This window comes from Vespula pensylvanica, chromosome 1 (genome assembly GCF_014466175.1).
Source record: "Vespula pensylvanica isolate Volc-1 chromosome 1, ASM1446617v1, whole genome shotgun sequence".
Lineage (NCBI taxonomy): Eukaryota > Metazoa > Arthropoda > Insecta > Hymenoptera > Vespidae > Vespula > Vespula pensylvanica.
In genome coordinates, this window is record NC_057685.1 from 11,492,676 (window position 1) to 11,504,810 (window position 12,135).

Sequence of the window (12,135 nt, forward strand, 5' to 3'; positions counted from 1 at the left end):
TTATAACTTATTCGATCGATACGAAATGTTTGTTGTGTCGAATGATATTGAAATTTTCATTACTTTGAATACTTAATTTGCTGAAGTTAAACGTACGAATACATATATGTACATATATACATATATATATATATATTTCTTTTATATATATAGTATTATATATATATAGTATTATAAATTATTCGATGAATACGAAACGTTTGTCGTATCTAATGATATCGAAATTTTCATTACTTTGAATACTTAATTTGCTGAAATTAAAAGTACAAATACACACACAAATATATATATATATATATGTATATCCTTATTTTTTGTTTTCCTTTTTATTAAATTTGTCTCGATCATTCATTTATCTCTCGTTCATTTATCTAAATTTCTTATTAAAAATAAATCATAAGGAGTACATTATTTTACCGACGTTAATTATTTTACATGGAACAATGTTGTAAGAACGTTTCTATCGAAAAATAAAGTCCTTCTCGTGAAAAATAAAAATACATATAAAAATGCATGCCACACCGTGAAGTTCTAAGGAAACGTGAAGTTCTCGAAGACACTTCACGTAAGCAAGACTTAACGAAGTCTCAAGGAAGATCGAATTAGCACTTGCACGTTCTTTCGAGCTCTTACGTCTTTTCTCGTTACGGAAAAACCACGAGACGAAAGCCGGCGCCAAGCAATTGCTATTGCTGATGAATCAGCACGCTTATCTCGGCGTAACGACGAAAACGTAACGGAGGCATAAAAAAAAAGAGGGAGCAAGAAATAAAGACAAAGAGATACAGTTGCACTTTGTTTTACTCTCCACGCGAACTTTTTCCCGAGAACTCAAAAGCGTCGCTGTGATTACACGTGTTATTACGTTGTTATCACGTAACGTTGAGATTTGCGGGGTTATGTAAGTCGACATTCTAATCGCGAGACGCGATAAAAAAAAAAAAAAGAAAGAAAAAAAGAATAAAAATGCCATTGAGCATGTACAAAGTAGCAATGAATTCTAACTCGTTATGCCGTTAATCATAAGCGTACAATAAGCTCTTCTTGGAATGCGATGTGATTTCAAACTGATGACGCGTTCTTCTCATTTCCTTTCAAACCAATGCAATTGATGTCGAGACTCTTTCGTAATTGCATATCTTAGAAAATTATTACGAATCGGTTCACGTATCGTCTTACTAACTATATTCATGCAGAAAAATCGATCTAATCGTAAATCGTACGTAAAAGTCGAACGAATTTCTAATTTCTTTCTTTTTTCTTTTTATAAAAACGTATTCAGATTAGAACAATTAAAGAGAAACGTTTAAGTTAGTATAACGTTTAATAGCGTATAGTGTTAATCGTAATAATTAAAAAAAAAAAAGAAATACAAAATTGAAACAAAAACGTTCGATTGCATAACAACGATAATGTTAAAAAAAAAGAAGAAAAAAAAAGAAAAAATCAGGGAATCGTAAACGTACTAATATTCGCAACGAACACAATAATACTGCCGAAGCAAGATTAGAAACCTCAGAGTCAAGGCGAGTCGCCTTCTTTTAGCGACATCGATATATACGTTCAATGAATGTATAAATTCATGCATGAATGAAGGTTAAAACCGACAGTTTCTTACGTTACACTACTACATACATCATCGAAATCACAATAATAATGTTTATCTGATGAGTTAACCTGTTTAAACTTAACGAGCTTGGCACGAAACTGATACCAAGAAGAGGAACATTAGAATACGAAGTTTCCGCTAACGTAATTACATGCCATAACCGATAAAATATGAATATAGTTATTCTGAACGCGATCGAGTACATTATGTATTCTTTTATCGAAAATCTTAAGAAACGTATTTTCCATCTACAATGTTTCTTGTGATTTCCCTATTTATCACGTATTCATCCTAAGAAACATTTATGTAGACGTTTCTACGGATTTCCTCTTATGAGATGCAGAACGAATGAACCGAGAAGAAGCGAAAATTAAATGATTTGTGAATTGAAAATTTGCAAACGTCTTCCAGGATATTTTTTGTCCTTTGACACTAGGATTCTGCAAGAAGAGAGAACTGCTTACGGAATCGAAGCTTGCTCAAATCGATACGAGCAAGTATCCAGAGAAAATAAAGCCGATAAATCGAGCAATCGATGTATCATTAGAAGCGATAGTAGAGAATATATCGACCATGTTCATGAATTTTTATCGTTTGCTTTTCCGATAAACGAAGGTGTAAGTAATTTCCTCCGATTTCCTTGTTCGGAATAATGTGATAAATAGTTTTTGAAATAAAAATCAAGGACGAGATAAACTCTGTTTTTCTTTCGAATAGGAACGATCGATAAATGTAAGATCGTAACAGCTGTTCGATTTTCATCGATATAACTTCGAGATGATTTTGTTATCGATTGTCGTCAACTTTGAAAATCTATGAGAAATCGTCGTCAGATAACGATCGAATAGCGAGAGAACGTTAGTTGGTAGTAGTGCGAGTGGTAAAATATAGCAAACTCCAACTATATTTTTTTAAAAGACAAGATCGAGGCGAGTCAGCGAGTCTGGCATAGGCATTCGAGTCGAGTCTCTTAAGGACCATGTCGACGAAGAACATCGTAAATTCGCGTCATCGGAGCGTGGATTTAAAACCGGTTGGTTGCCTCCGAGTACCTCTCGTGTGACCAGCTGAGTTCGATTTTTACCGTAATTCGAGCGAACGCTGTACAAAAGGATCGAAACATAATAACGAGAAAGGGCAAGGAAACTTCGACAAAAAATATTAGGCTTCCTACGAAAATATTCGAGAAAATATAAAATGAAAGTTATATAAAGAACGTTAAGAGTAACGAAGGATAACGTTTGTATGTTAAAAAGAGACATCAAACCTATCGTTTTAAAAATATTACAATGTATTAACTACAAAGTCAGATAAATCTATAAATCTCGTGGTCAACGTCTCTCCGGAATCTCTTAATGATCGACCGATAAAAGTGATCGATCATTTCTGGTCCGTTCGAGCTCTTTAAATCGTTCACCGTAGCAACGAGTATTATGTTGATTATTCGATCGTTTCAGATCAAGTGGTTACAGATAGATAGATCATTTTTCTTACGCGCAGTGAGACCACTCGTGAAGTTACTTCATCGAAAGTCGATCTCTCTTTCTCTTTCGATCATGATCGACATGGCTTTTTTGCCAGTGTAACTAATTATTAAGTAGTAAACGGGCACCACAAATAACGCGGAAACAACTTAGACGGAAATTCTGCAAATATAGTCTGCGATTATATTCAACATCGATCTTTTCTATTACAAGTAAAATAAACAAATTGATGAAAAAAAAAAAAAGAAAATTGTTTGTTAATTTCGAATATCGAATCAATGATGTTGAATCATCCATCGATATGAAATCTGTATTATCTTTATCAATTTTGAAGCATTTATATACTTATAAGAAAAAAGTAGATGTAGATAAATTATATAAAATATATCTAATACATATATAATACATTTATTAGAAAATATTTATTATTATTATAGCATCTGATAAATTTAATATATTAATATTATATGATATATAATCTATTTCCAAATTATAATCATGATTTAAATTAAATTAGAACACGTTTATAAAAAAGTAAATTCCCTTTCTACACACAATGTATGTGTGTATATGAGAGAAAGAGGGTGTAAAAATGTGCCTTAGGAAAGAAAAGAGTACTTCAAAAGGACTCAAATATAAGATAGGAATTATAACGCTATTTAATTAATTAACGATGTTATTTAATTAAGTAAGTAATAGTGAACGTCAAATTGGACACAAGTATTTCCGTTAAGTAACTACCTACTCGAAATTCGAAATCTTTTTTCTCAAAAACGATGGACGAAAATAAAATGATTTTCTTTTTTTTTTTTTTACTCAAAAATATATGTATTGAAAACATTAAAAACAACTCATCAAAAAATATCGACCAATATCGAATATCTAATCGGACCGTATAAAAATAACATGGCCATCATCAGTTGATAAATATTTTTCGAGATCTTCGAAAGTAGACACTCTCCAATTGAAACGGTCCATCTAAAATCAAAAAACCAAATGATTTAGTCAGGTTCAAAACAAATTCACGAATCACACGTACGAAAAAGTTGTCGTTTTTATGTTATTTTTAAAAAACGAAGATCGATTTTTAAAAAATGTAAGATCCTCAACGATCTTTAAATTTAAAAACAATCTATCGGATAGTTTTCCAGATATAATATCCACCAGCTACAAAAACAATATTTTTAGAAAAATTCATTTGAAGCTTCTACGGTTCTATTATCGTTAAGTGAAAAATTTTTAACTTGAACCTACAGTTCTATTATCGTTAAGTAAAAATTTTTTAACTTTACCTTCATCGAGACCACAGATATAGAGTATCCACTCTAAGTGATCCTTCAATTGGTCCCTCTATTTGTTCTCAATTATTTCCGTCCGATATCTTTTTTTATTTCAACACTTCGAAACAATAATATTTTACAAAAAGTATTCGAAACATTTACCTATTGAGCTATTCACGATAAGATCATAGATGATCGAATTCTATAACTTCGTTTTACACATATTTTTAGAAATATCGATTTGAAATTTTCGAGATATATTCTTAAAATTGGAAATTTTTGAAAAATGCGAAAACAAAATTTCTAGATGGATATGATCCCTTAAAAATACGAAAGAGATTATATCAATACTAAGGAAAATGTTTGAGAAATTATTTTCAACTTCAGAAAAATACTTACAGCATGAACAAGTCATTGTCAGCTATTGTCACGATGATATTATCCTGTAAACTAAGTCCTAGAAAATCTTGGAGTTTCATTTAAAATATCAATTACATAATGAACATACGAGTATACGTCAGAATAGAATTATATCCGAATTTGTAATATCGATTGAATTACTCATGTTCTATTTGATAGTTATGAAAACTGTTAAATAGAGTAGTGATTCTTATCTTCGATATAAATATAATGACCTCCTTCATCATAACCCAACGTTTGAATGCACCAGTATTTTTACAACCTGTATCTAGAATATTTCTAAAATATTTGGTTAAATTTTAAGAGTCTATTTTACTATGTAACTCTGTGGAAGAAATAATTTCAATATAAACCAGAACGATTCAAAAACGCTTGAAGGCTAAACCAGATTCAGAAACGTTTCATATCTGTATTAAAGTCCTTCACTCGTCATATCTGTTGACCGCAGCAAATGTTGAAAATGGCCTGCTTCAGCATCAATACGTCGCCTCATGTTCTGCCGAACAAGAATCTCGACAGTATTCCAAATGCGATGACATCCATACAGAATACGGTCACGTAGAATGTCTACGTTAGGGACCAGTGTGGCATAAACAAGTTGTTTGAGGTATGCCCAAAGAAAAAAAAAATGTAGGGGATTGAGGTCCGGAAAACGTGCAGGCAAAGCAATGGATCTTCTTCTACCAATCCAACGACCAAAGTACCGTTGATCAAGATAGTCCATGGTAGTGTGACTAAAATGAACGGAAGGCCCATCATGCACGAACCGCATTTGACGACGCGTCTGTAATAGAACATCGTCTGGTAACGTAGGTTACGTGTTTTCTAGAAATTGCCTATAATTGGCACAACTCAGCCTACGCGGCAGAAACCACGGTCCAATTAGATACTCGCCAACGATGCCAGTCCAGACGTTCCACGAAAACTACTCCCGATCCCGTGACTGTGAAATAGCATAGTGGATTTGCTTCTCTCCGTTTATGAATATTATTACGAACGTTGATAATTCACAACGGCATCGCGCGTGAACTTTCCCTAATCTCTGCGAAAAGCAGATGAAGCTGCTGAAAATGAGGTCTATAATGCATCGTTGCAAATATCGGCCACGAAACATGACTCGTGGAGGGTATGTAGTCAGCTGGTGAAAACGCCTGCACCCGTTGCATATGATATGGACAGAGAGAAGCTATTCCCGTGAAACTCTCCACAAACTCTTATGTGAGACAGCAATATCACCGATTATCTGTCATATAGACCTTCCCACTTCTTCCGAGATCCTGCCAAACACCTGCTCTTTAACCTGGGGTGTTCGAACATACCTTTCATGGCCTCTATCAACGATGCGAAGCTGAAAGCATCCTGTCTCTCCAAAGCGCTGATAAATAACCACAAACGTATACTTTCTTGGACATCGTCGGTCTGGATAAGATTCTCGATAAAGACGCTGCGCTACACATATGCGGCTATTTCCATTTGCTAGTTCATGCATGAAATAGATGTCTCTCATCTCAGCGTTTGAGTACAGAAGATACATGGTCTTTGTAATACTAAGCTGTACAAACACACAAACTCTCTTGTATACACTGTATAACGAACTATTCCAATGATCATAATGATTTACGAATACCAACGTGCACTGTAACCTGGATAAGAAACGATTCCGGACCTACGTTTATACAAACTTATTCTTTCTTTAGCGTTAATAGAACACGTTCGCAAAATTTGGACAACACACTTCGAGAACGATATATCAAGAAAAAGATATATATATATATATATATATAAATTATAATTTTCATTTAACGCGTAGGAACATTAAAGTACATAATAGCGAAATTTCGATATGACGAATCCTTCGATAAATATTAGGTCAACTATTTCGAATTCAACGACCATCATGGTTGCTTCCTTTTGCTCCAGAACAAATAGAAACGAAATTAGAGAGATAGAAACAACAGTAATAATAGCACGTGACCGTCTTAACGAAACGTGCCCTCAGGGTCCTTCAACATTCCACTATCACATTGACACGCCCCTGGATAGGCGAGAATTTAAAGGGCAACGAAAGGACCGGTGTGTGCGCGCACGCGCCCCAACATTTTTCTTTTTTCTTTTTTCTTTTTTTTTCTTTTTCTTTACTCCACATTCCTATTACTCCTACTCCTCATGCGTTGACCACGTTGTCGATCGAAAGCGAGAATGACACGTACTCATTTAGTTAATTATCGAACAGATATATCTGTTCGTCTATTTAAAGTAGCAACGAATCATACGCTTTCTACAAACCTCCAATCGTTTTCAGATTGCTGATATATTCGACAGAAGAAAAAATGTTGGAAAATTAATGAAAGAAAAGATCGATACAGCTCTATATAATCCACTCTATCATTTTTCGTTAATTCTTTTTTAATCCTCTATAATGCAATCTAACTACGAAATTGAACACGTTCATATATCTTATTTCATTTTCTTTCTTTCTTTTCTTTTTTTTTTTTCGATCACAAAATTAATCGTCATTCACATATCAATACTGTTATACTTGGTATAAATTTTACATTACATTATTTGTGTTTGAATAATAAAAAAAAAATTAAATTACGGAGAATTAATTTTTTTTTTTTTTTACTTTTTGTTATCACTCCTTATTATAAAATATCTGCTGTCTCAGAAATAACATTGATTGATTCACAAAAGAGAGAGAAAGAGAGAGAGAGAGAGAGAGAGAGAGAGAGAGAGAGAGAGAGAGAGAGAGAGAGAGAGAGAGAGAGAGAGAGAGAGAGAGAGAGAGAGAGAGACATTGAGAAACTCAGTGAGAGTTACATTGTCTTATCGATAAAGAAAGAAAAAAAATTAAGTATGCGTGTACGTTAATAAGTATCGTACTACAGAACACATTTCGCGAGTAAGTACACGGAATGCTTCGCAACAGAACATTAATGTCCATGAATTTTCATAATCAAATATTTTCTCTTCGTGCGCGTCATTGTGCCAAGGTCGGAGAAGAAGAATACTTTGTCGATCGGAAAATTTTTGTTTCTTTCTTTTCTCGCTCGAAGAAAAAAAAAGCAAACTAAACGCAAGAAAATTATAAATACTACATAAGTGCGAAAATATAAAAACGAATGAATCATCTGTTTCTGGACTCTTAATAAGAAACTTTAATAAAGTTAACTCTTTACAAATCAATCGTTTTTTGTCGAACAAAAAATGTTCTTATGTGAAAAACTTAAAGTAAAACTCAAAGTATAACAATTATCTTATATTTTAATAATATTGCACTATACTAAGTAGTAGATGCAAATAATTCGTATAATTATTAAATCATTTTTTGTCGATAACAATTTAAATATACAAATTGTTTAACCTATGAGCTACCTAGACTGTTAAAAGACATTTTATCAAAGAGATCGAATGCGGTTTCAATATGACAGAAGTTCGACTTCACGCAATGCATCAGATGTCCATCTTTCGTGAATTTTTTTTTTTTTGTAAGGTCACGCGAAGGTCATAGTATCATAGGTCACTAGATTGATGTCTATTACAACGCCACGTTATAAAGAACAGATGTTAATATGAAAAAGAAAGAAAAAAAAAAGAAAATGATGATGACCTTGAAATGGCATTCAAAATGATCTTGAGGGGATATTTTTTATCATCGCCAGATGCACGCCCTGAAGCTACATAAACTCCTCTTAGTCATTTTTTCTTATTTTCAAAAGCGATAGAAATAATTTAGACGTTCAACATAACTGAGACATTCTATATACCTATACATATGTACTTTAATATAAATAACACATATATACGTATATGTGTGTATGTGTGTACTTAGTAAACATTAACTTTCGAGATATGAACGAACCGTGATGCTTTTATGACGAAATAATAAAATAAAATCAAAAAAAAATACAGATATATGAACGTGTGACTTGAAAGTTATATGACGCTATAGAGGTTTAACGTAAAAATAAAATCGAAAAGTTATTTCGATTTGTCTGCCGAAAAAAAAAAAACAAAAAAAAAACAAAAAAAGAAAAAGAAAGAAGGAAGTATTAAAATTTATTCGATCAAATTATCTCTCCTTTTTCTTTTCAGCCGATCGCGGCTATAAAATTAAACTAAATTTATTCGCTTATCGTAAAAAAAAAAAAAAAAGAAAAAAGAAAAAAGAAAAAGAAAAAAGAACTATTTGCTCGTCGTGGGTGTTCGACTCGACCCACTACATGAAAGTAAAAGAATGTTAGAGTTTATTGGATCGTTATCCACCCAGCAGCCTTCTCTTCGATTTTCTCGTTTTTTCGTGCTATTACTATCTATCGCGTCATGTATGTAGAATATCTATTAAAGATCGAGTATCTAATCGTGACGCTCCATTTTCCACGAGGAGAGGCGATGTAAAAGAGATCCTTACCGGTTAATATTATTATAACCGCCAGCAATTACCCGTTTCTATCGGTACCAGCTAGAAAACGAGATACCACTATGCGAACTACGACGCTTGCCCGTTCCACAAATTGTTAACTAATTGTTATCTTTTCATGCTCCCTTACGCGAACACTGCTAAACTCCCGCGGCGCGTATTTAATAGAAGGTTTCGCGCCAACGTTCACTTTCTCATGTCTATTTCCTTCTCTTTCTCTCTCTTTTTCTCTCACATATACTCTCTTTCTCTTTCTCTCTCTCTCTCTCTCTCTCTCTCTGTCTCTCATTCTATTTTTCTCATTCTCTCTCGATCTTGATTTGATCGAGGCCCATTTGATCTACGTAATTTTCACTAGGTTGTAAAAATTTCACGATAAATGTAACAGATGAAATCAATAATATACCTTAGGTCTATCGTAATTAATATCACGAACACTTTTTTCATATTACCTAACAATTTCTTAACTATAATTTCATAGATTCGTTAGGAAAGAATATATATATATATACCGAGTATCAATCGTCCTTTCCAAAAATTTAAATGGTCAGACGATTAATAAGAGGAAATGTTGGAAGAAAAAAAAAATTGCTTAAAATATGGAATTTATATCGTAGATAATGAAAAGATCGACGAATTAAAATTACGAAAGAACGAATCTCCTGTTGAGAAAATAGTACCATGACGTCGTACGATCTTCTAGGAAACTTCAGCGCGACATTAAAATTCTACGCGTTGAATATTCCATGCGTACTACTACTACGCACGATCGTTTATAGTCTGTTGGCTAGACAGACTCGGATAAAATACTATTTCACGAATTCTTTCGAAGAGAAAAGATTCCATTCGATCTGATAAAAAAACTATTCTTTCGCAATACTCATCTCTAGTTAACGTCTAAATATTATCAATTTTTCCATATCGAATTCCTATCCTTTTTATCGCGAAAAATTAATTTACAAATATTATCTCAACGTATGTTTTCCTCAGCCAACATTTTTTCTCCTTCCAAAGAACATAATTCAATTTATCGCAGCTCTCAAAATCACGTTTTGCCAGTCTAAGCATCCCCATGAGAGATTCTTGTCAGGGGCGTCTGCTGTCTTGCAAGAAGAGTGTCCGCCTTAATAATAAAAAAGAAAAAAAAAGGGAAAGACGAAAATTAAATGAGAATTCTAGGAAATATTCTAACGACAATTTTACTAAATAAAAAATTATATAGACTGTCTGTAATTTTTATATTATTAGCAATAACAGACAATTTCAATGTCTTAATACAAAATACCTTTTTCATATGATTACGATTCAATTATGATATAGATATATACAGAATACTTACATTTTAATAATACGTACGAATATCATACGTCGTTAGTAACAGCAAAAAACAAATTTCAAAAATATACTTCGATGAAATCATAATCGTGAGAAGGACATCTCGTGCTAAAGAATTATTATCATTGCTTGTTAATATAACATATGTTACGTTGTTATTTTATGTTACATGCACACAAAGAGGCAGAGAGGGAGGAGGGATGTTTCATAGATATTTCAATGTACAAAACGAATAATACAAAATAGATAATATAAAACGAAATTCTACATTTTTTCGTTACTATAATAAATATATATCACATAGCTACGTATGAAGATAACGATACAAAATAATATTAATGAGAAAATATAGAATTTCATATATCAGTGACAACAATTGGTCAAGTTAAATTTTGTCCTGCCAATCTGACCGGGTGGTCAACATTTTTTCACGTGGGAGAAAAAATTAAAAGAGGAAAAAGAAATAGAAGGCAACGTTTTCGGGCGTGGCGTTTTGCCCGCGCGGAAATTTGCAGAGATATCTTTTTTCGGCGCGCGTGTGGGTAGACGAAAAAAGTACACGTGGCCTCCTCCTCCTCCTCCTTTCGTTATACTTATGTACACACGTACGATCAGAAGAAGAGCGATCGCATGGTCGTGCCCAAGAGAAACGACTTCTACACGAAGATTCTGCTCTGATTTCGAAAGAACACGTGATTTATGCAGGCGAATAAACTCGTGCTTTACGTGCGCCCGTGATCGAGCGAACGAACGAACGCAACATCGTCATTAGAAAAATAATCGTGTGAAAAATTAAACGTTTATATATATATATATATTTTTTTTTTATTAAATATCAACTTAAAATACGTATCTCTAAAAAGTAATTAAAAAAGTCAAAAGTAGATCTTTTTTAACAAACTTCTCTAATTCCAGATTTAATATTAAACAATGTTTATAATCATCTATCTGTTTGTATTTCGATAAAAAAAAAAAAAGAAAGAAAGAAAAAGAAAGTCAATTAAATTTTCATAACTTTCTAAATATGATAGATGAACGAATTTTTATTATCTGAATTATATATATATATATATATATATATATATATATATATATGTATGTATGTATGTATATGTATATAATGTATCCCACATTTACGTATGATTTAATGCGAATTTGGCTTTGATAACGCGCGTGTAACTTATACACTATTATTCGCAATCGTTCTTAAATACGTCATCGACTATGTCAAATCGTTCATTACAATAATTTCCTAGTAACGTTCAGCTTTCAACATATCCTCGTATTACATGTCGACAGTTCGGAAAACGACAAGTTGAAGGAAAATAAAAGAAGTCGAGGACGATGTGGTAGAGACGAGCTAGAAGCCCTTCAAATGCCACCAGTGAAAGTGATACCATACGTAGAAAAATTAAAGTATTATGTTGCACAAATACCCGACAATCAAGAAAAATCTATACACTATATCGACGTGCGAGAATTTCATCCGTAATTTTTCTCGTCGTTTTTAAAGTGAGCCATATCCGATACGAGATACTCGTAGTATCACGTGAACGAAAAAAAAAGAAATGATAAAAGAAAAAAAAA

General features: G+C 32.8%; 1 protein-coding gene and 1 long non-coding RNA gene across 2 annotated transcripts in view; both read right to left on the reverse strand.

The window, feature by feature from the left end:
• LOC122633657 (tRNA dimethylallyltransferase) overlaps window positions 1-12,135 on the reverse strand; it is a 103,684-nt gene that overhangs the window by 88,677 nt on the left and 2,872 nt on the right. The gene's annotated exons all lie outside the window — the stretch shown is intronic.
• On the reverse strand, window positions 3,757-5,199 carry LOC122633672. The gene is made up of 2 exons (XR_006328166.1): window positions 4,386-5,199; window positions 3,757-4,071 (listed from the first exon to the last, which is right to left on the reverse strand). It is a non-coding gene; the product is annotated as an uncharacterized LOC122633672 (long non-coding RNA).